The following is a 26,094-nucleotide window of genomic DNA, read 5'->3' on the forward strand; positions in this document are numbered from 1 at the left end:
GAATAATGGGGGCAGTTTACCTCATGCTGCTGTTCTTGTGACAGTGAGCTCTCACAAGATCTGATGGTTTTACAAGGGGCTTTTCCTCTTTGCTCAGCACTTCTCCTTCCTGCCACCACGTGAAGAAGGACATGTTTGCTTTCCCTTCTGCCATGATTGTAAGTTTCCTGAGGCCTCCCCAGCCCTGCTGAATTGTGAGCCAATTAAACCTCTTCCCTTTATAAACTACCCAGCCCCAGGCAGTTCTTTAGAGCAGCAGAGAATGGACTAGTAAACCCTGTATCTACCAAAAAATACAGAAATTAGCCAGGCATGGTGGCATGCACCTATACTCGCAGCTACTCAGAATGCTGAGGTGTGAGGATCACCTGAGCCCAGGGAAGCAGGCAGCTTGAGACTGCAGTGAGCCGTGATCATGCCAATGCACTCCAGCCTGGGTGAGACCCTGTTTAAAAACAAAACAAAACCACCTCGTTTTATTCTGAAGGTTTCTTTGACTGGGGGAAAAAAACCTGAAAGTTTAATTACAATGGGCCTTGCAAATGCTATTTATATCTCCTATCCCCCACACTCATTCAAAGAGTAGTCATTTTCATTATTATATATATAATAATGTATATGTATTTATTTATATATATAAATATATAGTATATATAGTATATATGTTTATATATAAATATATAAATAAATATATATATATTTATAATCCAGAGGTCTTTTTTTTTTTTAACAATAGCTATTTTGCCACGAATTCCTAGGGAATGGGTTCCAGCAGCTCAGGCTCCTTCCCACTGGTTCTCACAAAATTTGCTTCTCTGGGTGGAGCAGGCTGGTGCTTCAGTTGAACCCAGGTACCTCTCTGTTGGGCTTCTTTCTTTTTCTGATCATTTTCCTCACACGTTTCAGGAAGCTGTCTCGGCTCTTAGAGTGCTTAATGTGCTCAATATGCACGTTAATTCTCTTGGCAAGAATCTTGCCCTTAACTTGTTTGTTTACAACAATGCCAACAGCATGCTGGGGAACATTGTAGACTCTCCCAGTTTTGCCATGCTAACACCTGTGGGGCGTTCGATTTTGAACAGTACCCATTCCCTTAATGTTTGCAATATCACCTTTCTTATAGATTCGCATATACGTGGACAAAGGAATAACTCCATGTTTTCTTAAAGGCCTGGAGAACATACCGGGTGCCTCTCCTCTTTCCCTTTGTGTTCGTCATTTTGGCGAATTACTGGAGGACGGCGGTTCCACTCATTATATTTTTGAAGCCTCATTTTGGTTTACGTTTTTTTTTTTTTTTGAGACGGAGTCTCGCTCTGTCGCCCAGGCTGGAGTGCAGTGGCGCAATCTCGGCTCACTGCAAGCTCCGCCTCCCGGGTTCACGCCATTCTCCTGCCTCAGCCTCTCCGAGTAGCTGGGACTACAGGCGCCCGCCACCACGCCCGGCTAATTTTTTTGTATTTTTAGTAGAGACGGGGTTTCACCGTGGTCTTGATCTCCTGACCTCATGATCTGCCCGCCTCGGCCTCCCAAAGTGCTGGGATTACAAGCGTGAGCCACCGCGCCCGGCCTGGTTTACGTTTTAAAGTATGTTATCAAAAGGAAAGACATTTAAATTAGAAAAGCACTATCTACTGAGTTCATTAAGGCATAAAGAAGAAAGCAAACATTACTTGTCATCCCACCATCCAGTGGTGGGATATTGCTAATATCTGGTCTATTTTGTCCTGAACTTTCTCCGTGCACATGTGTACACACACACACACAAACACACACATCTACAAGAATGCGTGGGCTACACCCATCTGTGAGTATGAACTTAATGAGTCCTGATTCTACCACTTACCAAATGTGTGACCTTGGGTTATTTCTTAACCCCTCTAAGCCAGGCTTTCCCTAACTGTAAAATGGAATTAGGAACAATACTCAGCCAGGCATGGTGGCTCACACCTGTAATCCCAGCACTTTGGAAGGCCGAGGTGGGCAGATCACTAGATCAAGAGATTGAGACCATCCTGGCTAACATGGTGAAACCCTGTCTCTACTAAAAATACAAAAATTAGCCGGACATGGTGGCGGGCACCTGTAGTCCCAGCTACTCTGGAGGTTGAGACAGGAGAATCACTTGAATCCGGGAGGCGGAGGTTTCAGTGAGCCAAAATGGCACCACCTCACTCCAGTCTGGCGACAGAGTGAGACTCGTCTCAAAAAAAAAGAACAACACCTGGCTGGGCGCAGTGGCTCACACCTGTAATCCCAGCACTTTAGGAGGCTGAGGCAGGCGGATCATGAGGTCAGGAGTTCGAGACCAGCCTAGCCAATATGGTGAAACCCCATCTCTACTAAAAATACAAAAATTAGCCAGGTGTGGTGGCGCATACCTGTAGTCCCAGCTACTCGGGAAGCTGAGGCAGGAGAATCAATTGAACCTGGGAGGTGGAGGTTGCAGTAAGCCGAGATCGTGCCATTGCACTCCAGCCTGGGTAACAGAGCAAGACTCCATCTCAAAAAAAAAAAAAAAAAAAAAAAAAAAAAAAGAATAATATCTAACTCCTAAGGTGGTGAAAGATTAAATGAGGATCTGCATGTGAAGGCTTATCACAGGTGCTGACACCCCATGAACACTTAATGAAGGTGAGCCGTTAATTTGTAACTTTCTCTTGTCACTTTAAAAACACATATAGCTTGATAAGCCTTTTTGTAGCTTTGAAAAACTACCAGTTCTCCTCCATTTCATCCCTGTCTTAGCGGGGATTTGCATATATTTGAACTCTTCTACACAAGTTAGAATCCTGAACCTACAATTACAGTCATTGTTAATATAATGTTTATGCACACTTACAGTTACGTGCCAGCTCATTCTAGCTCACAACACCTCTGCGAGGTAATTGTCATTATCCCCAGTTACAGACGAGAGAATCCAGGCTGATAAAGGAGGGCTGAGATCTAAATCCAGGCCTCCTGGCTCCACGGGCTCTGTTCTTCTCACCCGGCCGCTCATTCCGACACAGCCCATCCCCAGTCAACCGCACAGCCTTCCAAAGGCATTGGATTAAGTCTGAAAGCAGTTTCCTGGCCCGAATCTGGCTGGTTCCTAATAGAGCAACTGCTATCTGCTAGGCGGGGAAGGCCCCTGGACCAGAAGTCAAGAAACCTGGGTTCCTGGAAGTTCCCACATCCTTTTCACAGTTTTATCACTTGTGGAGTGGGTAAAATAATATCTATCATTCCTTCCTTGTGGGATGAAGTGATAGCCAGATAAAAGTGATGATAATACTAACAATATGACAGGAATTTAAGAAGGTATAGAAGTCTTTTGTGACTATGTACTGATACTTTTATGACTAATTACTAATACTTTCATTACTAGTTACTATAAACCAATAATAATGAAAGTTTTTGTTTTTTTACCACCCCCTTTTTTTTTTTTCTTTTTGAGACGGAGTTTTGCTTTTGTTGCCCAGGCTGGAGTGCAATGGTGCGATCTCGGCTCACTGCCACCTCTGCCTCCTGAGTTCAAGTGATTCTCCTGTCTCAGCCGCCCGAGTAGCTGTGATTACAGGCACGCACCACCACACCCAGCTAATTTTGTATTTTTAGTAGAAACAGGGTTTCACCATGTTGGTCAGGCTGGTCTCGAACTCCTGACCTCAGGTGATCCACCCGCCTCGGCCTCCCAAAATGCTGAGATTACAGGCGTGAGCCACCATGCCCAGCCTATCACCCTTGTTTTTAATGATATTCTTCATGACTGTGGTAATCCAAAGTGTTTTCCCACCCTGGGCATATTAACAACAACTTTTTCTTTCTTTTTTTTTTTTTTTTTTTTTAGATGGAGTCTTGCTGTGTCACCCAGGCTGCAGTGCAGTGGCACAATTTCGGCTCACTGCAACCTCCACCTCCTGAGTTCAAGCAGCTCTCCTGCCTCAGCCTCCCACGTAGCTGGGATTACAGGTTCCCGCCACAATGCCCGGCTAATTTTTGTATTTTTTAGTAGAGATGGGGTTTCACCATGTTGGCCAGGCTGGTCTCAGATTCCTGACCTCAAGTGTCTGCCTGCCTTAGCCTCCCAAAGTGCTGGGATTACAGGCATGAGCCACCACGTCCAGCCATTAACAACTTTTTCTTGATCTCATCATGTCCTTCATTCCACGTTAACCAGCCTGCCCAAGTTTCCACCAGATCTTGCTTGCTACCCTGGTTCCGAGTCTCCCCCACATTGCTCCATGTGTAAACTGGAAAGCAGTCATAACAGGGTCACAGTTCCGCTTCATACCCTTTCCCTGCAGACATGCATTTATAAATGGGCTAAACTCCACCCTCCTCGGGGTTAAAGTGAGGTGGGCCTTTTGTACAGCACCACATGTAAACAACATGGCTTTTGAGATGGCCCCTAATGCCTGGAGAGGAAGCCACGTTTTTCATTTGTGAGAAAATTATTCAAGGTTCTATCTGGTCCTTTGCTTTTCCCAACTAGGAGCTTTTTCAGCTGATGGAGAACAGTGGTGGGCCAGATAAGATCAGAACTGAGGCTGGAGTCCTAAAGTTGCTTTTCTGGAGGATTTCCTAGAGTTGGAGAACATGGAATAATTAGGAAGGGGCATCTGATCCTTGAGGTCAATTTGGAAGAATTGAGGGAGCTACCTACCCTCAATTCAGTGTTTCCTGAATGTGGTTCATTGACTTGTAAAGAGGAGACATTTTGATATATCATTATAAGAGAGCAAGTCTAGGTGATGCGCTCAATTGAATGGGTAATTGCTTGGGAAGGGAAGAAGGGTCAAAGTGGTTGAACTTAATGATGCAAAAAGAATGATCATGAGAAGAGAATTATAAACGGAGTGAGAGATGTTAGGCAAAGGTGAGGGACTTCAAGTCAGCTATAAAGAAAATGATTAGAAACCTATTCTTGGAAGCAGATGTCCGTCAGAGTGAGAAACAGAGACCATAAAGGAATATCTTCAAGCTTCTCAATTTTTAACAATGTGCATATGTTTTGTTTTCCGTATATTTACCTATTACTGAGTATAGAAATGATTTTTGTCAAGACCAAGTGGTAAGGACTTGGTTGTTATAAAATAAGATTGTCAGATTTAGCAAATGAAAAATTCCATGTGATTTTTGGGATCTACTTAGAGTAAAATAATTACTCATTTTTCATCTGTGATTCAAATTTAACTGGGTCTCCTGTATTTTATCTGGCAATGTTAGTATAAACCTGTGTAAGGAAAGGCACCAGCCCCTGCTAGATGAAGGTTTGCAGGGGAAAGGAACAGCCTCTGGGATACTATTCAGCTTCAACTCTCCTTTATAGAAGGCCCTTCATGGTAACACAGCACTCACTATTATAAAACCATCTGGCAGGGACGGGTGTGGACCCGGGCTAGAGGTGAGCAATGGCTGTAATTGATTTTCTGCTTCTGAGTTTACATTGCCCAGTGCCCAGTTCTCAGGGATAGGTCAAAGCAGAAGACCTCTGTGAGCAGGAACAAGTTTCTTTGGTGCAAGGAACAGGGCAAGAGGAATGTATTAGTCCGTTTTCACACTGCTATAAAGAAATACCCGAGACTGGGTAACTTATAAAGGAAAGAGGTTTAATTGACTCACAGTTCTGCGTGGCTGGTGGGGGGAGTGCAGGAAATGTACAATCATGGCGGAAGGCAAAGGAGAAGCAAGTACCTTCTTCACAAGGCGCCAGGAAAAAGAGCGAAGGGGGAAGAGCCCCTTGTGTTTTACACCATCAGATTTCAGGAGAACTCACTCACTATCACGAGAACAGCATGGGGGAACCACCCCCACGATCCAATCACCTCCCACAAGTTTCCCTCCTCTGACACATGGGGAGTACATTTTGAGATGAGATTTGGGTGGGGACACAGCCAAACCGTGTCAGGGAAGATGGAGCAGGTACAGGCAAGGGTGCTTTTGTCTTATGCCTTTGAAGAGAAACCATGGAAAAATCGTCATCCTATGCAATTGACAGGAATACGTATTAATGGGATTAAGGTTGGGTAAGATTCTGTATCCAGTTAGTAGGAGTTTGTGAATGCTTCTTGCAGATGGGGGGACTGTTTTATTTTATTTTACTTTATTTTATTTTTATTTTGAGACATAGGCTCACTCTGTTACCCAGGCTGGGGTGCAGTGGCGTGATCTCAGCTCACTGCAACCTCTTCCTCCCTGTTTCAAGCGATTCTCCTGCCTCAGCCTCCTCAGTAGCTGGGATTACAGGCATGTGCCACCATGCCCAGCTAATTTCTGTATTTTTAGTAGACATGGGGTTTCACCATGTTGGCCAGACTGTTCTCAAACTCCCGACCTCAGATGATTCGCCCGCCTTGGCCTACCTAAGTGCTGGGATTACAGGTGTGAGCCACTGTACCCGGCCTGTTTTATTTTATTTTCAAATAAAACAATAAAATATTGTGTTTTCTAAAATAAAATAAATAATGAAGTAGACTTAGGATATCAGATGGGAGGGAGTAGCCACTCTACACAAGTGAGATCACCACTGGAAAACTTTCAAGATGTTTGGGAAGGGGGCTCTTTAAGCCAAGCCCAGGTCTTGACTGTCTGGAATAGTGGAATAAGCTGGGCGACAGTGGGAGGAAAGGGCCATGTAAGATATTTAGGGGGCTGTGAAAACTAGAATGAAAGTCTGTGCTTTGTATGAAGGGAGGTGAGCGGCACTGTATACCTTGGAGCAACTCAGGGTAAAAGGAGTACAGTAATTGGTGAAAAGAAATTGCTGCAGGCAGCAATGGCAGAGAGGATGTGGAAGGGGTGAGGATGGGGGCCTAGTGGTGAGGAATCTAGCAAAAGGAAATGATTTTTGTACATAAGGAATTCTGTTGTTCAACATGTACCAGCCAACCCTTTACTGAGAACTTTATCACCTGCGGCCTCTGAGGATCCAGAGATGAGTGAATTCCAATATCTGCCCTCAAGGGATTGACAATCTAGCAGAAGGAGAGAGCCCGTACACAGAGCAACTCTGGAGTTTATTTGACAAAAGGGAAGTGACAAAGTGAGTCACTTTGGCTAGGCACCATCTTTTCCTGCCTGGATTCATGTGACAGCTTCCTCACCCCTCTTTCCACCTCTGCCCAGCTGGCCTTCTGGGATGCACTCCTCCTGGAATTCAGTGTCATCTCTTTCTCTCTCTCTCTCTCTCTCTTTCTCTCTCTTCTGTTTTGAGATGAAGTTTCACTCTTGTTGCCCAGGCTGGAGTGTAATCCCAGGCAATGGTGCGATCTCGGCTCCCTGTTATCTCTGCCTCCCGGGTTCAAGCAATTCTCCTGTCTCAGCCTCCTGAGTACCTGGGATTACAGGCATCTGCCACCATGCCCCGGCTAATTTTTGTATTTTTAATAGAGACAGGATTTCACTATGTTGGCTAGGCTGGTCTCGTACTCCTGACCTCAAGCTATCTGCCCGCCTTGGCCTCCCAAAGTGCTCGGATCACAAGCGTGAGCCACTGCGCCCAGCCCAAAATATTTTAAAGTGATTTTCAAAAAATATAAAGAGTCAGTAGGGACATTCCAGGCAAGGTGATGGCCATCAGAAAAGTTCATGAGTGAATTCACAGATCGTCTTTTCTTGGTGTGAGTTTAGTCCATGTAAATGGATGTCTGGGAACTTAAGTGTCAAAGATTTTTTTCTCATTAAGGGCTGTGTGAGTGAACTGATGTCTTTCTTCATCTGTACAATGGGAATAATAGTGTCTGCCACATGGGCTTTTGGGGGACGATTAAAAGCAAATTTAAAAGCATGATGCTGGCTGGGCACGGTGGCTCACGCCTGTAATCCCAGCATTTTGGGAGGCCAAGGCGGGCAGATCACAAGGTCAGGAGATCAAGACCCTCCTGGCTAACACTGTGAAAACCCGTCTCTCCTAAAAGTACAAAAAAATTAGCTAGGTGTGGTGGCAGATGCCTGTAGTCCCAGCTACTCGGGAGGCCGAGGCGGGAGAATGGCGTGAACCCGGGAGGCGGAGCTTGCAGTGAGCCGAGATTGCACCACTGCACTCCAGCCTGGGTGACAGAGCAAGACTCTGTCTCAAAAAAAAAAAAAAAAAAAAAAAAGCATGATGACTGGGACATAGTTAATGTCCAATCAACATTAACTGTGATTCTTTTACTGTTGTTGTTGTTAATATTAGAGTACAAATAGTTGTTTTCCCATTGCCTAGTTCTGTACCCGATTTATAGTAGGCATTCAGTAAGCAGTTGCAGGAATGAATGCATTTGAGTCTCTTGATTTATACTCATTTGTTCAACAAATATTTATTGGGCACCTGTATATGCTAGGCACAGTGCTAGGCCCTGGGAATAAAACAGTGTCAGTCCACGTCACCTTTCCCTATAAGAGCTTAACGTCTACAAGGGTAAGCAGACAGATGGATGGGCAGTGGGGATGCCACTTGGGCACAAAGGAGGGCCCTGAATATGTTCTAGGGAAGGGGTCACCTTCTCCCTGGAGAAAGTGCTATCTAAGCTGAGTCCTGAGAGGTGAGTAGGAATTGGCAGTTGATAGTGGTTAGAGTGGGAAGGACAACTTCAGCTTCAGTATGTTCAGAGGCCCAAGGTAAGAAAGAACCTGTCTTGTTATGCACAGCGTGGGCAGGTAGTTTAGTTCAGGACATCTCCCAGAGATGCTTCAAGATGACTGGAGACTACAGTTCAGTTGTACATTTTCTCATATACAACTGCACACAAATTATTCATGTTTTCGAGACTGTGAAAGGTAGAAATGGAAGAAGATATTGTTACCACGTCAGAAGAATGGGAGATGAGAAGAATTTTCTCTTTCTCTCTCTCTGTCAGATGCCAGTGAGCAATCAGACTATCAAACATCTCCAGACATTGCCAAATGTCCCTGCGGGGGTAGGGGAAGGGTGTGTAAAATACCTGATTGAGAATCACTGGCTTACAATATCAGGCATCATCCTAGACACTCAGCCTCTCCTCCTCAACAAGCCCTTAAGCTAGATGGTTTAAATATAAGGACAGGAAATGTCAAATGACTTACCCAGAATCTCACGGATAATCATTATGGGATTTGGACTTTAAACCTAGGTCTTTCTTATTCCACTACCTCATCTCCACACTGCCATATAACACACAGTTCCAACACCAAAGGAACTTCAGAGCTATTTGGAGAGGTGTGATGTGAACCAAGTAAGTTTCAGTGTGTTCCCTGGAGAATGAGTGATGTGAGCACTCAGAAGAGAGAGGTAACAGTGGGAGGGAGGTCAGGGAACATGTCCTGCAGAGATTAGAATGTTCTTTCCATATTTGTGGGCAAACAGTGAGTTTGTGCAGAGAAGTGGCAGAAAGTAAGATCCAGACACACAGCACTGGGTAGCAGTTAAGAGTAAGCACTGGTTCCAGATAGACTGTCAGTTCCAGCTCCTCTACTTATTAGTTGTGTGACCACGAGCTACTTAGGTAATCTTGTCCAGTTTCATTGCCTGTAAAATGGGTTGCTCTAATAATAGTACATATTCTAAGATTGTAATAAGGATTTAATGACCTAATATGTAAAAGGCTTAGAACAGGTCTTGGCATCCTGTATGTGTTCAATAGATGCTAGCTACTTAGTACTTGGTTCTGTTGGACTTCAAATAGAGTTTAGAATCTATATTGTAAATAATGGCAGCTTTTGAATCAAGGCCTGCAAAGATGCTCCATAGGTACCACAATCCCCCTTCTTGTGTGCACTGGAAGATCACAAATTAGTATACCTTTGGATCAGAAACCAGTCTCTGGTTCCATGAACTGTTCTGTTCCTGGAGAACTATGTCAAATGGTTCAGCCCCTCTGTGGTGGCTTTGGGTTTGAAGCAGTTTGTTTGTTTGGTTGGTTGATTTTTTCCTTTGAGACAGAGTCTCACTCTGTTGCCCAGGCTGGAGTTCAGTGGCGCAATCTCGCCTCACTGCAACCTCTGCCTCCCGGGTTCAAGTGATTCTCCTGCCTCAGCCTCCCAAGTAGCTGGGATTACAGGCGTGCACCACTGCACCCAGCTAATTTTTTTTATTTTTAGTAGAGACAAGGTTTCACCATGTTGGCCAGGCTGGTCTTGAACTCCTGACTTCAGGTGATCCGCCCACCTCAGCCTCCCAAAGTGCTGGGATTAGAGGCGTGAGCCATCACGCCTGGCCAGGTTTGAAGCATTGAGAACATCTCCCCAACAGAGCTGCAAAGAGGGAAAGAGACATGGACATCTGTTCAGACGTCATTCACTCATCCATCCATTCAATCAACATTTACTGAATACCTTTTTAATTCTGGGCATCATGTTTCCATTAACTACATCTGGAACACCAATAAGTCACCACCCCGTCTGTGTGTCAGCTGAAAGTTGATTGGATAGAATTGTCATTGTTTAGTTTCAGGACAATTCAAAGTTATATTTGTGGATTGTGTCAGAATCCTGAGGTTTCTTCTCGTGCTTTGCTTGGTGCCATTGCTGGGCCTTGTGTTTGTGGAGAGCTGGTGGCCCTGGATGTGGTCAGGGATCTTCTCCTGGGAATTTCCGCTTTCTTCCTCTCTTCAGCTTTTTACAGCTGCATAAGGTTTAGATCTGTTAGCAAACACTTGTATAATCATGCTCCTCTCTGTTTACAGATTCAGGATAAATTGTCCTAATGGGAAAATATCTGTCCTTTAAAGTAATTTGGATCAAGGCTTTTTATTTTTTGTTTGTGTCTGGTTCACTTGCCTTTCTAAAAATCATTTTGCTGTCTGTTTCACTCATGAATCATCTATTGTTGATATACAACAGCACTCAATAAACCTCGTTAAAAATCTTGTCTTGATCTAAAAGTAGTTGACATTGGGGAAATATGTGACCCATCCATATGCTGTCTCATAGATACTGAATTGAAGGAAACATTGGATTGTAAGGCTCTTTGGGGACATCTGATAAGAGGCCCACAGAAATGACCAGCCAGAGGTCTGTGCTGAGCTGTGACATGAGTCTCTGTTCTGTAGGGTGGGGTTTGTTAAAGTTGTCAGGAATAAGGCCTACTTTAAAAGATACCAAATGAAATTTAGAAGATGACAAGAGGGTAAAACTGATTACTATGCTAAGAAACGCTTGGTGATAGAGGATAAAAATAAGTGCAACACACCCAAATACAGGATGAGAGTTCGCGTAACAGAGATATCATTTGTCAGATTGCTTATGCCCATGTAGAAGGGGATATGATAGTCTGCACAGCTTATGCACACACTGCCAAAATTTGGTGTGAAGGTTGGCTGACAAATTCTGCTGCAGCATATTGTACTGGCCTGCTGCTGGCTCGCAGGCTTTTCAGTAGGTTTGGCATGGGCAAGATCTAGGAAGGCCAAGTGGAGGTGACTGGAGATGAATACAATGTGGAAAGCATTGATGGCCAGCCAGGTGCCTTTACCTGCTATTTGGATGCAGGCCTTGCCAGAACTACCACTGACAATACAGTTTTGGAGGCCCTGAAGGAAGCTGTGAATGGAGGCTTGCTGTCCCTTGCAGTACCAGACGATTCCCTGGTTACGATTCTGAAAGCAAGGAACTTAATGCAGAAGTTAATGCATTGGAAGCACATCGTGTGTCAGAATGTTGCAGATTACATGTGCTACCTAATGGAAAATGAAGATGCTTACCAGAAACCGTTCTCTCAACACATAAAGAACAGCATAACTCCAGACATGATGGGGACGTATAAGAAGGCTCATGCTGCTATGCAAGAGAATCTGATCTATGAGGAGAAGAAGCCCAAGAAAGAAGTTGAAAAGCAGAGGTGGAACTATCCCAAAATGTCCCTTGCCCAGAAGAAAGAACAGGTAGCTCAAAAGTAGGCAAGCTTCCTCAGAGCTCAGGAGCGGGCGCTGCTAAGACCTAAACCAAACAATTTTCTATGAAGATTTTTCAGATAAAGACAATCAACTTATTGACTAAGCAGCTGAAGAAAAAGAAAAAGGAAATGACCGACCAGAGCCTTGACCACCATGCTGGAAAACCTCATTTCAGTTCATGTGTCTTAAGGCATCACAGTCAAGAAGCATTTGTATTCATTCATTCCACAGTCACACCTACTGTATGCGAAGTTACATTATAGCTGAAAATAACTAAATGTATAAAGGTGAACCTTGATTTGAATTCTTCAGCTTTGTGGGAGACAGCAATGCACCCTCCCTATCAGAAAGTGAACTTGGGGCCAGGTGCCGTGGCTCACTTCTGTAATCCCAGCACTTTAGGAGGCTGAGGCGGGCAGATCACCTGAGGTCAGGAGTTTGAGACCAGCCTGGCTAATATGGTGAAACCCTGTCTCTACTAAAAATACAAAAACCAGCCAGGTGTGGTGGCAGGCACCTGTAATCCCAGCTACTTGGGAGGCTGAGGCAGAATTGCTTGAACCAGGGAGGCGGAGGTTGCAGTGAGCCAAGATTGTGCCATTGCACTCCAGCCTGGGTGACAGAGCGAGACTCTGTCAAAAAAAAAGAAAAGAAAGGAAAATGGGCCAGGCACGGTGGCTCACACCTGTAATCCCAGCACTTTGGGAGGCCTAGGCAGGTGGATCACGAGATTAGGAGATTGAGACCATCCTGGCTAACACGGTGAAACCCCGTCTCTACTAAAAATACAAAAAATTAGCCGGGCGTGGTGGTGGGCGCCTGTAGTCCCAGCTACTCGGGAGGCTGAGGCAGGAGAATGGCGTGAACCCGGGAGGTGGAGCTTGCAGTGAACTGAGATCTCGCCACTGCACTCCAGCCTGGGTGACAGAGCGAGACTCATCTCAGAAAATGAACTTGGTCCTTCCCTTCCTCTGTTTTGCTGGGAGAAGATGATTATTTCCCCAGGCAGTGTAAACCTGTGTAAAGCTTGCTTTTCAATCAGTTTGGCCAATAAGCATGAATGCGTCTTTTTGCAATGTTCCTCCCTCTGAATAGCTAAAAATACCTAATGATAAGAGGCAGTGGTGTAATGATTAAGCACACCCTTTTGAGTCACACCAAATGGGTTTGAATTAGGACTCCAACATTTATTAGCCGTGTTACTTAACCTCTTTGTGACTCAGTTTCCTTGTGTTAGAATAAGACTAATAATTATACCCACTTCACAGTGCTACTGCAAAAAAAAATGAGATAATCTACATAAAATACTTAGCACGGTGCCCAATATAATTATAGTAAGAGCTTAATAAGTCATAGCTATTATTTCATTATCATCATCAACTAATTATTTAAACCCATTAAAAAGCAATACATCCTGTACACAGAACAGGCACGAAGCTATGAAATACACTTACCAGGCTGGGCGCGGTGGCTCACACCTGTAATCCTAGCACTTTGGGAGGCCGAGGTGGGTGGATCACTCGAGGTCAGGAGTTTGAGATCTGCCTGACCAACATGGTGAAACTCTGTCTGTACTAAAAATACAAAAATTAGCCAAGTGTGGTGGCGTGCGCCTGTAATCCCAGCTACTATGGAGGCTGAGGCAGGAGAATTGCTTGAACCTGGGAGGCAGAGTTTGCATTGAGCCGAGATTGCGCCATTGCACTCCAACTTCGGTGACAGAGCGAGACTCCATCTCTCTCTCTCTCTCTCTGTCTCTGTGTGTGTGTGTGTGTGTGTGTGTGTGTATATATACTGTGGACATTGACTAGATGATAAGTATATATACATACATATACATACATATACTTATCATCTAGTCAATGTCCACAGTTGGGCATATTTTTAGCGATGCCCATCCCAGTAAAGAAAACAAAGGTCCGATGTTTTGAGAGAACATTACATTCTCCTGGCACCTTGTTTGTGAGTTAGGGAACACAAAGGTTCAGGATCTTTACTCTCACATATGATGGAATAACAGTGGAACGCTGTAGTTCTAGAAGGGAATAGAAAGAGTTTTCTAGCCTCACTTCTGCTTAAACATGCAAAACTATCACTTAGGTTGGAGTCTGATAGATGGAGATTGCACAGTGTTATCGGATGAGACTATCCTAAGGTGAAGTCAGTTACCATTAGGATTAAGCAAGTCGTCTTTACATTGTACCCAAATTCTTTTTTTTTTTTTTTTTTTTGAGACGGAGTCTTGCTCTGTCACCCAGGCTGGAGTACAGTGGCGCCATCTCGTCTCACTGCAACCTCTGCCTCCGGGATTCAAGCGATTCTTGTGCCTCAGCCTCCCGAGTAGCTGGGACTACAGGCGCATGCCACCATGCCTGGCTAATTTTCTGTATTTTTAGTAGAGACGGAGTTTCACCGTGTTAGCCAGGATGGTCTCGATCTCCTGACCTCGTGATCTGCCCGCCTCGGGCTTCCAAAGTGCTGGGATTACAGGAGTGAGCCACTGTGCCCGGCCTCCCAAATTCTAAAGTTGTATTTTGAGTCTCTTACCTCTTAAGTCCTCTGTAGAGATGAACAGCTGGTCGGTATCCTCTTTATAATAACCCTTCAAGTAGGAAAAGGCTGTTAAGTTTGCCTTTAGGCACTTTTTTTTCACTCTAGACTAAACAACTCCAAATCCTTTAACTTCCCCTCCTAAGTTCTATTTTCTGTCTCTTTAATCATTTAGGTTCCCCTTTGGAACCTTTCCAGTGTCTCCACATCTTCCTTACAATAAGAGGCATCAGATTGGACATACCCCCCCTCCCCCCACCCACCAGTAAGAGTCTGTCTGCTGTCAAATTCTTTATTATGGGGTGGGGAGAAGGGGGGCACTTCCCTTTCCCGTCAAACTCCCACCAGCGTGAATTCACCCCAGCACTGCATTGCCTATTTCTTATCAGTGCAACATGCAGATTCCTATTAAATGCATGATCTGCTGTGATCCTCACCTCTTTGTCAGTTTTTCTTGAATCTAGACATTAAGCCCCATTTGTGCCTGTCATTTTGATCATCACCCCTGAGGATACCACTTTGAAATCAGCCATCATGCTGAACTCTAAACTGTTTTTAATGAACCATTTCCTTAATGTGTGGAAGCTACTTTGGATTCTCTTAACGTATCAGCAGTTCCCACTCAAATTAATGTTATTTGTAGACTGTGGGTGTGCATATAGCAATTTCAAGTATTATTTAAACCAGACCCAAGACAAAATCGTAGACCACATGCTAAGCACTCCTTTGTTTACTGGGCCATTGATCTCTTTTCCAGTTAGCAGTGAAACCTCCGTTAGGGAAAAGACACACCAGATCATATCTTTCTGGCCTGCTGATGAGAATGGCATATGCATGCAAAAGCTTTCCTGAAATTAAGGTATTATGCAGATGTGGTCACATTTTTTTTTTCCCTGAGATAGAGTCTTGCTCTCTCGCCCAGGCTGAAGTGCAGTGGTGGGATCTCGGCTCAATGCAACCTCCACCTCCCGGGTTGAAGTGATTTCTCGTGCCTCAGCCTCCTGAGTAGCTGGGATTATAGGTACCCACCACCATGCCTGGCTAATTTTTATGTTTTTAGTAGAGACGGGGTTTCACCATGTTGGGCAGGCTGGTCTTGAGCTCCTGACCTCGTGATCCGCCCGCCTCGGCCTCCCAAAGTGCTGGGATCACAGGCGTGAGCCACCGCGTCTGGCGTGTGGTCCCATTTTCAATTCCCAGCACTTACACGCCCTAGACTGAGCTGAGGCAACAAAGATGGGGACGGGGGCAGAATATTTCTTTGCATTATACTTAAAACCATACATTTATTTTATTATTCATTTATTTATTTATGTATGTATTTATTTATTTTTGAGACTAAGCATTGCTCCGTCGCCCAGGCTGGAGTGCAGTGGTGCAATCTCAGCTCAATGCAACCTCCACCTCCTGGGTTCAAGCGATTGTCTTTCCTCAGCCTCCCAAGTAGAGTAGCTGGGACCACAGGCGCGTGCCACCACGCCTGGCTGATTTTTGTATTTTTTTTTTTTTTTTTTTTGAGACGGAGTCTCGCTCTGTCGCCCGGGCTGGAGTGCAGTGGCGCAATCTCGGCTCACTGCAAGCTCCGCCTCCGGGTTCATGCCATTCTCCTGCCTCAGCCTCTCCGAGTAGCTGGGACTACAGGTGCCCACCACCATGCCCGGCTAATTTTTTGTATTTTTTAGTAGAGACGGGGTTTCACCGTGGTCTCGATCTCCTAACCTCGTGATCCGCCCGCCTCGGCCTCCCAAAGTGCTGGGATTACAAGCGTGAGCCACCGCGCCCGGCCTGATTTTTGTATTTTTAATGGAGATGGGGTTTCACCATGTTGGCCAGGCTACTCTCGAACTCCTGACCTCAAGTGATCCACCCGCCTCGGCCTCCCAGAGTGTTGGGATTACAGGTATGAGCCACCGCGTGCCTGGACTTTATTATGTATTTATTTTATTTTTTTGAGTTGGAGTCTCACTCTGTAGCCCAGGCTGGAGTGCAGTGATGGGATCTTGGCTCAATGCAACCTCCGCCTTCCGGGTTTAAGCAATTCTCCTGCCTCAGCCTCCTGAGTAGCTGGGATTACAGGCGCCCACCACCACACTCAGCTAATTTTTGTACTTTTAGCAGAGATGGGGTTTCACCCTGTTGGTCAGGCTGGTCTCTAACTCCTGACCAAAAGTGATCCACCCACCTCGACCTCCCAAAGTGTTGGGATTACAGGCATGAGCCACTGCGCTTGGCCCATACATTTACTTTAAACAGCATTGATGTACACATCATTAATTATGTACCTGGATTGAAGGAGTGGAGAAAGAAGCTAAAACATTGGGAAACTGTTGTGGAAAAAACACTCAGAAAGGAGGCAAAGGAGCACTTCTCAAATTATTAGTAGAAAATTATTCAATTTGAATTTAATTCCCATAAAACATATAGGATGCTAATGAAAGACTACCACTTCTTGGCAGAAGAGTGGGAAAAGGGAAGGGGGAGGAGCCAACATTCACTGAGACCCTTATAATATGTGTAAGCCAGACACTTTGTGTTAGAGAGTTCTAATACCCTTGGCTTTTTCTGAAATCATCAGCCTAATTTGCTTTGACCCAGGAATTGCAATGTTTGGAGGACTGGCCTACAAAGCTTGTTCTCACTGGGCACATGTAGTGTTCTCCTAAACTCCATGAGGTATTGTTGGTTGCAGTACCCAAACCTTCTTGAAATAAATCTTATCCTGGGGTTCTGTTTCCTTTTGATTCTTCCAAAGGAGGAATACCATGACCTGACACTCCTTGCCTGTTTCTGGGTTGGCTGTTGTGCCGACCTGAATGAAGCAACTAGGGGTAATTCCAGGACTGGTAATGATGATAATTATTTACTATGTGCTCTGGAGCTGCTTCTGAGAGTGGGCAGATTTCCAGCCCAGGCTTGACATGGGTTGGCCCCTCCTGGGCTTTAATTACCCATTCCGGTGGCAGTAATGGTACTGGAATTGAAGCTTGCTTTTGCCTCCTCCATTATAATTAATTGCTTCAAATTCCACCAGATCTGTCCATTGCAAAGCTCATTTAATTTTAGGGGCTGCTGGATGCCCACAACCAGAGCTTAGAGCCAGAGGGGTGGAGTGGGACTGGGGTGTGACTCTAATATGAACCCCAAGGAGTGGAGTGTGTGCCTGCCTGTGCAAGTCCCAGGAGGGAGGCCCAGGGCTTGAGTGAGTTTGTTTGCACTGAGATTGGTGCCATCAACCTCAGGAGCTCCCCATACCTCTAGCTCAGGTCCCTGGGAGCTCCACCCTGGATGCCTTTTGAAGCCAGGTGAAATGTGTTTTGAGCAGACGTTCCATAAAGGCTTGAGGTTTGGCACCAGCGACGCTTTTACTTTTCAACAAGTGTCAGGAGTGGAAAAATGGAAGAGAATACAGCTGAAGTTTTGAAAAGCAATGAAATGTGGGGTGACTCCCCCTCCCGCTGCCAGCCCCCCTCCCCTGCTTTAAGAAAAGCAAACACTCTTTTCCTGTCTTATTGGTGTTCCCATTAATTTAAGACAGGAAGCCTCAGTGGGTGTGATGTAAACAATTCGGCCTCGTGGGTCGGGCTTCCTCATCAGTTTGCAGCTGGAGCTATGGCTGCAGGGCCCAGGCCCACTCAGGCCTCCTGGTGGAGGGCTTGTTGACTGAACCCCACAGAAGGTGGGAGGGGTAGGGGAGCGGGAGAAGGTATAAAGGAAATGCTTCAGTCGTGTAGTCACCGGTGATTGTAATTCAGCGGTGTTAACCTTGGTTACTCCAGCAGAAAGGCTCTGACCGGGGATTTCTGGAAAGTTCCCTGACATCCTGCCCCGTGCGATGGTTGTGATTTTAGCTGGGGGCTCCACCCCCGTAAGAACCCAGGCTGCCGCGTATTATGAAACGGAGTGGTCATGAAGTGAATTGATGTCGGGAGGTGGAGCTTCTTGCAGTGGCTCGGAGGGAGAACTTTTGGTGCAAGCGAGGGTCTAGGGTAGGGCGCTTTTTCCTCTAACCTGCTCCGGGTTTGCCCCAGGAAGCTCCTGAGCCCTCGGTGTAAACAAAGGTGTCTGGATGAGAAGCCCCAAACTCCCTGAAATCCTCCCCAGGGCGGTTTCCTTTTCCCGGCGAGGGGAGTGACCGGGGAGGGGATCCTGGAATGCTGTGGGGTTTTGACAAGTGAGCAGGGGAGTGGCGAGCCGAGTTTAGGATTGCATTACAGGCTTTTCCTAACCTCCTCCACCGCGGCGCGGAGGGAGGAGGGGGGTCCTCCCACAGACCTGGAGCCGGCGGAGAGCAGCCCTCGGGAAGTCCTGCAGGAGCTGCGTTCCAGGAGGGCAGCTGACAGCCGCCTCAGGCCCCCAGGCCGCCTGCAGGTGATTAGGCTAATGAGCTGCCCTGGGGGCGCGGAGCCCGGCCTGGCAAGCGGATTACCCGGCCCCCAGCTGCTGCCGGCGGAGACTCCCAGGAGCTCCGGAGAGGAACCCTCCGAAGGTGACTTCAGAACTGGAGGTAGGAAATCGGCTTCTCAGGCGAAAGCCTCAGGTTTCCTGATCTGATCCAGGTCGGGTGCAGACTGGGGCTGAATCCACAAATGTGGAGATTTAGCCACAGCTTCGGAGGCACGGAGCGGCCACCTAAGCGTCTGCCCTTCTCGTCTCCCGGATCACTGGGGTGTGTTGCTTTTAAAGTGGGGGATTTGCGTGTTGAGAGACGGTTTGTGTTCCTCGGGAGGAGTAAGTGACTTGGAGCTGTTTGTCAGTGGCTTGACGGAAGGAGGCGCCCCGGGTGTGTGTGACGGGCAGGGAAGGGGTGCGCAGAGGGGACAGGTAATAGGGGGCTCCGGAGCCACGGTGGTTTCAGAACCTTGGGGGCTGTGCCGTTGAAGCCCCGGTAGGGGCGGGGGGCATGGCAGCAGCCCGGGCAATCTGTCATACTGTCCCCATCCCTCGCTAGCAGCAGAATGACTGAGGCGGAGCAAAGCTGCCTTCTCTACCCGCGGGAACTGTGGATGATCTCACACGAGGTCGTGATCGCCTTTGGAGACAGATCTTTGCCCCCAAATTACTAAACAGCCTGCTTGGACAACAGCCCCACCACTGATTCCTAAAATGTTTTGATTATAGGATCCACAAATCAAAGATATTTAAAGATGCAGGATGTTTGGAAAGAGAATGGCATTTTCTGTACTGTAGCTCCTCTCTAGTAGGTAGTTTATAAACACCAGAAGTGAAATGAAGTCAGTCTTGTCTCATGAGATGGAGGGAAAGAAGGCGGTAACTACAGCTGTCATCTTGGGAATCATGTCTGGGAGAAAAAGACTGTGAATGTAAACAGTAAACAAATGCTTTTCATAGAAATAGGCCAGGCTGAGTTTGTTATCATAAGGGGTATAATAAACTCTAAATAATAGAGAAATATCTTTAAAAACACACAAAAATAGTACTTTCAGACTTTTCACTCTTACACTGTTTTGTAACTCTCAATTCAACTTTGCAGGTGAATTGCAAGGGCCTCATCTTACCCCCAGCTGCTAATCTGGCCATTGAATACTAACCTGTAGGCCTCGGTGGCTCCTTTTGCTGAGATGTTAGTGGAGTTGAGAGGATACGGGACCCACCCACAGTTAATCCTTCAGGATCTTCAGTGAAACCCAAGGTCCCTGGGGGCAGCTGCGGGACTCACAGACAGGATGGCCTTTGGGGAAAGAGGCCTGCGTCAGGTCTTAAGGAAGAAAAAGAGTTCTCAAAGCGGGCCACAAACAAAAGAAACAAGAAAGGGAAAGTTGATGGCGGTCGGGAATAAGTGAATTTAAGGCTTATCTGGGCCCTCAGCCTCTCTGAGCCTGCATTGCTGGGTGTAATTGTCAGCCTTTCTCTTATCTAGAGTGAAGAAAAGATAGTCTAAGAGCAGCCGAGTCACCAAACTGCCTTTCTGCGTTCTCAGGTCCCTAAATTTCCCAGCGGCGCACCTGGCATGTGTAGCGCTTCCCTTGAGCCTCTGTTCCTGCTAATCTCTGTCACACTTAGGGATGGTGTCATTGAAGAGAATGATGAGTCCATTGCACCTTGTTTCCTGGGACATCAAGGTCGCTTACCTGCTCTCCCCTTTTGCCTTCTTCACCAAGTCTTCTGTTTCCTAGAGGTTTGGCCAAGTGCTTGTTGCTCTGCCTTCCAGAGAGTGGGTTCTTCCTGATTTTACTGGATTCTCATTCTGGAATCAGACTTACAGCATGCGCTTCCCTCCTTATCAAAACTATATGTATACATATATATAACTTTAAAAAGTCAAATATGTCAACAAGGCTTAAACCAGGGACAGTACTCACTCACCTTAGCCCTTACCAACATCCACTTCTTTCTCTTTACTAGAGGCGTGGTCTTGTTATATGTTGCCCTGGCTGGTCTCAAATTCTTGGGCTGCCTCAGCAAACCACCTGCCTCAGCCTCCCAAAGTGCTGCGATCATAGGCATGAGTCACCACACTCAGCCTCAACTTCCACTTCTGTGCCCCAGAGACAACCATTTTCAACTCTTTGCACTTATTTCTAGTTAGCAAGCACACACTGCCAACTGGCTCCCTCCCTCACGAGAACTCTGTCCTCCTCCGCTTGCTGCTCTTGAGGCCAGTTGCACATCCATCATTGTGGGGCCTCCTCTCACCGTTATGAGAATTCATTTTGCTGATTTCTCACGTAGCATCCCATGTGTTTTAGAACCCATATCTTCCTTTTTCTTCACGTTCTTTTGCTGGTAAAACACACCTTCCAGAAGTTCCTGAGAAAGAGGACATGGGAGGCAAGTTTTCTGAGATCCTCCAAGGTTGACAGGTTGCATGGAGTAGGAACTCCAGGTTGGAAATCCCTTTCTCTCAGAAGTTAGAAAGCATTGCTTTTCTAGATTTCAGAATTGCCATTGAGATGTCTGGTGTCATTCTATAGGCTGATGCTTTGAATGGATATCCCCCTCCTGAAAGCTCTTAGGATTTCCTCGTTCTCCTCTAATAGTCTCTCTGTTGTCATGAAGTTTCATTATAAGACTTGGTGTGAGTCTTTTCCCATCCATTTAACTAGGCTTCCAGTGGGCTTTCTCAATCTAGAAACTCTGCCCTTCCATTCTGACCAGTTGCCTAGAGTTTTGTTGGTTTTGTGTGTGTATTTTTATTTTTATTTATTTTGGAGATGGTGTCTCGCTGTCACCCAGGCTGGAGTGCAGTGGTGCGATCTCAGCTTACTGCAACCCCTGCCTCAGCCCCCGTGAAACTGGGACTACAGGCATGCACCACTACACCCAGCTAATTTTTGTATTTTTAGTAGAGACGGGATTTCACTGTGTTGGCCAGGCTGGTCTCGGACTCCTGAACTCAGGTGATCTGCCTGCCTTGGCCTCCCACAGTGCTAGGATTACAGGTGTGAGCCACCGCACCTGGCCTTTTCTTGTGTGTTTTTAGTAGAGATGGGGTTTCACCATGTTGACCAGGCTGGTCTCTAACTCCTGACTTCAGGTGATCCGCCCGTCTTGGCCTCCCAAAGTGCTGGGATTACAGGCATGAGCCACCATGCCCAGACAGTTTCCTAGAGTTAAAAAAAAAAAAAAAATTCCTTCCTTCCCTTCTGGAACACCCAATTAATTGGAAGTAGACCCTCATGGATTGACTCTCGAATTTTCTTACTGAAACCTCCTTTGCAAAATTTAGAACAGCTATGATAAGTGAAAGAGATGTGATCTGACTCCATCTTGCTTCTGAACTCCAGGTTGTCCTGATTCATTCCTGGGTGAAGGCCAAACTAACTTTGGGAGGAACTTAGTTTATAGTTTAACTTTGAAACAAAGATGATTACAGCCCTTTCCCAAAACAAATCTCCCTATTGCCTGGGGACCAGACTGCCTTCGTAGGACTAACAAATTAGACACAAGATTTGCGGCTTGATAACATCACTATTGTAGAACCTAAGGTTGGCCTTTTGAGATGTCTTTTCAGGTTTTTGCGTTTCTCTTTTCCTCCCTCCCTCCCTCCCTCCCTTCCTCTTTATGAGATGGAGTCTCCCTCTGTTGCCCAGGCTGGAGCACAGTGGCATGATTTCAACTCACTGCAACCTCTGCCTCCCAGGTTCAAGTGATTCTGGTGCCTCAGCCTCCCAAGTAGCTGGTACCACAGGCATGCATCACCTTGCCCAGCTAATTTTTGTATCTTTAGTAGAGACGGGGTTTCACCATGTTGCCCAGGCTGGTCTTGAACTCCTGACCTGAAGTGATCCGCCCGCCTCAGCCTCCGAAAGTGCTGGGATTACAGGCATGAGCCCTTGAGCCCAGCCAAGGTTTTTGCATTTCTGACAACTAGTGGCTTCACCTAGACCTGCCAAGTGGTCCTGTGGCCCCATCCAGAAGTGGACTCAGAATCAGGACCATTTTCCACACCCCTATGATTGAATCCCCAACCAATCAGCAGCACCCATTCCCTAGCCACTCCCTCCCCCAAAGTATCCTTAAAAAAACATAGCCTTCGAATTTTCAGAGAGACTGATTTGAGTCATATAAACCCCATTCTCTTGTTCGGCTGGCTATGTGTCAATTAAACTTTCTCTATTGCAATTCCCCTGTCTTGATAAATTGGCTCTATCTGGGCAGCAGGCAAAATGAACCTGTTGGGTGGTTACATTACCCTTTTTCTTATACTTTCTCCTTTTAAAAAAAACATTTCTACTTCCTGGGAAATTTCCTCATTTTTGTCTTCCAACCCATATGTTCAGTTTTTATGTCTGTCATCATATTTGTAATTCCCAAGAAAGCCTTAAAAATATCTGAAATTTTCTTTTTATAACCTCCTGTTACTGTTTCTTGGATGAAAAGCTTCTCAATTCTCTGTAGATCTCAATTACAGCTTCTTTGAAGCATTTATCTACTCCCTACACTCTTTGTTTCCTCTGATTTCCTCTTAGTTTTTTTTTTGTTTGTTTGCTTTTGGTTTTTAATCACTTCCACATTAAAGGCTTTCTTCAAATGTCTGATGATCCTTGACTGATCACTCACTAAAAAGCTAACCGGAAGGTCTACATAGATGAAATATACCCAGGAATAGTTACTTCTTACTAAGAAGGAGACATAGAACAACGTCTCAGAATCTAGAACAATACCTGGCACATGCTAACCTTTCCATACATAAAATATTTGCTGAGTAACTGAATGACGTACACTTGCTAGGGCCCGAGGTAGTTGCGCGTATTAAAGGCTCTCAGGTGATTGAAATCTGCAGCTAGCACAGAGGACCTCTGCTGTAGGATTAGCTCGCTGATGGTTTCATTGGAGGACTCACACCTGATAGTGGAAAGTCTTTGTTCTCTGAGGAAACTGGGTGAAGAGAAATCCCCTACACTGAGGGGAATTGGTTGGCTGCAGTGTTCTGGGAACCAGATGAGAAGGAGACTTGAAGTCTAACCATTTGGTATGATGACTGTCTTATTCGCCTGTTTTTTAGCCCCTGCCCTCAGCTACACCTGGTGTCTCTGAGTCTAGAGTTGCCGAGACAAAGCAGAGCACACAGGTTGCAGAATTTTAGCCTTCACTTGGTACCTAGGGCCAAGGTGATTTAGGGTCCCTTCCGCCTCAGTGCATGTTGCCCCCAATTCCAGAGGCGTTCTAGGGCATAAATCCCAAACTGGCTTTCCACACTGCTGTGCTAGGTTTTCACTTCTCCCACCTGCTAAGTTACCACTAGTTTGTCTACATTCCAGCTTCCAAAATTGTGTTGCAATCATTGTTTCTCCTGTTCTCTGTATCATTGAGAGGCTAGCAATCCTCCCTTCACCCTCACTCATGTCAGACCATTGTGTTTACTGGCAAATGAGTCTCCCTGCCTGATGCCCCCAACTTTGCCCCAGAACCCTCCTCTCAGTTCCTCCTTCTGTTGCAGGTGCCCACTCGGGGCCACATTTCAGGTAGGCTACGTCAAACTTTCATCTCAGCAGTAGTCATTTAAAATGTCCCAGCCCCTGAAGAGAGTGGTGGCTGTTGGTCATTTCTGTTGGCATGGTAGCGTCTTCTTCATTGGATCATTCATTATGCTGCTGCTTTTGTATGGAGTATTGGGCAGAAGGCATTTCTGAACATATTTGATGCTATGACTTATCAGGGTTCTGTGTGGATAACTGTGCAGCACATTAACTTTGAAATATATTCATGTCCATTTCCTTCTTTGGCCCTCACTAGCAGCCCATTGGGTGGTGGTGTGGTCAGGTGGACATGGAAGCATTGTTCTCTGAGATGATTCGCCCATTCAGGTCACATATCTTCATTCTGTGCCTCAGAGACAAGCATAGGAAAGAGCTCGCTATCAAAGGTTAAACAATAAGGAGTAAAGGAAAGTCTGTCGTGGAGTTTCTAGGGAAGGTGTGCCCACTACCAAGAAGAAGACGCAAAATAGATGGTGCTTGGGCTTTCTCCCTATGTTGCCGTGTAAACTGGCATAGGCATCTTGCCTCCAGCCTTAAGGTACAGCCACTGTGCAGGAGAGAGTAAGTAGCAGGTCCCAAAGAGTCCCAAAGAAGCACAGCTCAGAGCCCCACCCTTTCTCTGCACTTCCTGACATGTGAGATGATTAATTTTCTCCCTGTTTAAGCCACTTTGAGTCAGGGTTTGATATCATTTGCTGCCAAAGTGATAGAGGTGGAGATTTGTTTATGCATTGCTCATCTCCAAAAAGAGTTGAGGCAGACCGTGGGCTCACTCAGATTTGAGCTGTCTGATTCCTCTTCTGATTTTCATTCTGATTCCAAGTAGAATTCATCTCTACTCTGCTTATTTTCTAGGCAGATGAAAATAATTTTATTCTTTCTTCCAACTTCAAAGGAAGGAATAACTATTGAGATATTTGGGGAAAAGGGGGAGTTCCTTGCTTTGGAGATTGCCGGCTGAACCCAGGGAGCAAACATCCTGGGCCGTCACTGAAGTGAGGACTGCTTTTGAATGACACAGCACTGAAGACACTTCGTGCTCATGCTTGTGAAAAGCCAAGCACTAGTTGTCACTCCCTCCTAGGACTGTGGAGGCTGAAAAGTCTGCCTGCAGACTTGGTATGGTTTCCTCCGTCTTCCACCCTTTGTGCCTCCCAGACTATGGGAGGTTTTGAAGATAAAACAAGCTCTGGAAGTGCTTGGTGGTGTCAGGAAGACCAGAATGCAGGAGAAAGTACCCTGTTCATTCCTGTGTTTCCTGGTCTGACTCAAGTGGCAATGATGTACTCTATTTTTATGAATGGAAGGCCTTCAGAGCCTGCTCTATACTATATAAATGTATGCCTTACACTATATAGTTCATCATTTTATCCTGAACACCCTATACCATCTGTGATATACAATTGGTATTCAAACATTATTGTGAATGAACAACACAAGGATTGCTCATGTTAATAGACTCATTTTTTTTTTTTTTTGAGATGGAGTCTCGCTCTGTTGCCCAGGCTGGAGTGCAGTGGCACAATCTCAGCTCACCCCAGCATCCACCCCAGGGTTCCAACGATTCTCTTGCCTCAGCCTCCCGAGCAGCTGAGACTACAGGTGTGCTCCACCACACCTGGCTAATTTTTGCATTTTTAATAGAGATGGGTTTTGCCATGTTGGCCAGGCTGGTCTCAAACTCCTGACCTCAGATGATCCAACCGTCTCGGCCTCCCAAAGTGCTGGGATTACAGGCATGAGCCACCATGCCAGGCCCAGACTCA

The 26,094-nt window shown here is 46.0% G+C and overlaps 1 protein-coding gene across 5 annotated transcripts in view; it reads left to right on the forward strand.

The window, feature by feature from the left end:
• The window catches only part of PDZD2 (PDZ domain containing 2), a 470,684-nt gene that overhangs the window by 199,151 nt on the left and 245,439 nt on the right, over positions 1–26,094 (forward strand). The window contains exon 1 of one of the 5 annotated variants that reach the window (XM_030813948.1): positions 18,478–18,891. The exons of the other annotated variants lie outside the window; for them this stretch is intronic. The gene's annotated coding sequence lies outside the window, so the exon portion shown is untranslated. Of the gene's footprint in view, positions 1–18,477; positions 18,892–26,094 lie in introns of those variants that run through there. 5 annotated transcript variants of the gene reach the window in all.

Source organism: Nomascus leucogenys, chromosome 6, assembly GCF_006542625.1.
Source record: "Nomascus leucogenys isolate Asia chromosome 6, Asia_NLE_v1, whole genome shotgun sequence".
Taxonomy (NCBI): domain Eukaryota; kingdom Metazoa; phylum Chordata; class Mammalia; order Primates; family Hylobatidae; genus Nomascus; species Nomascus leucogenys.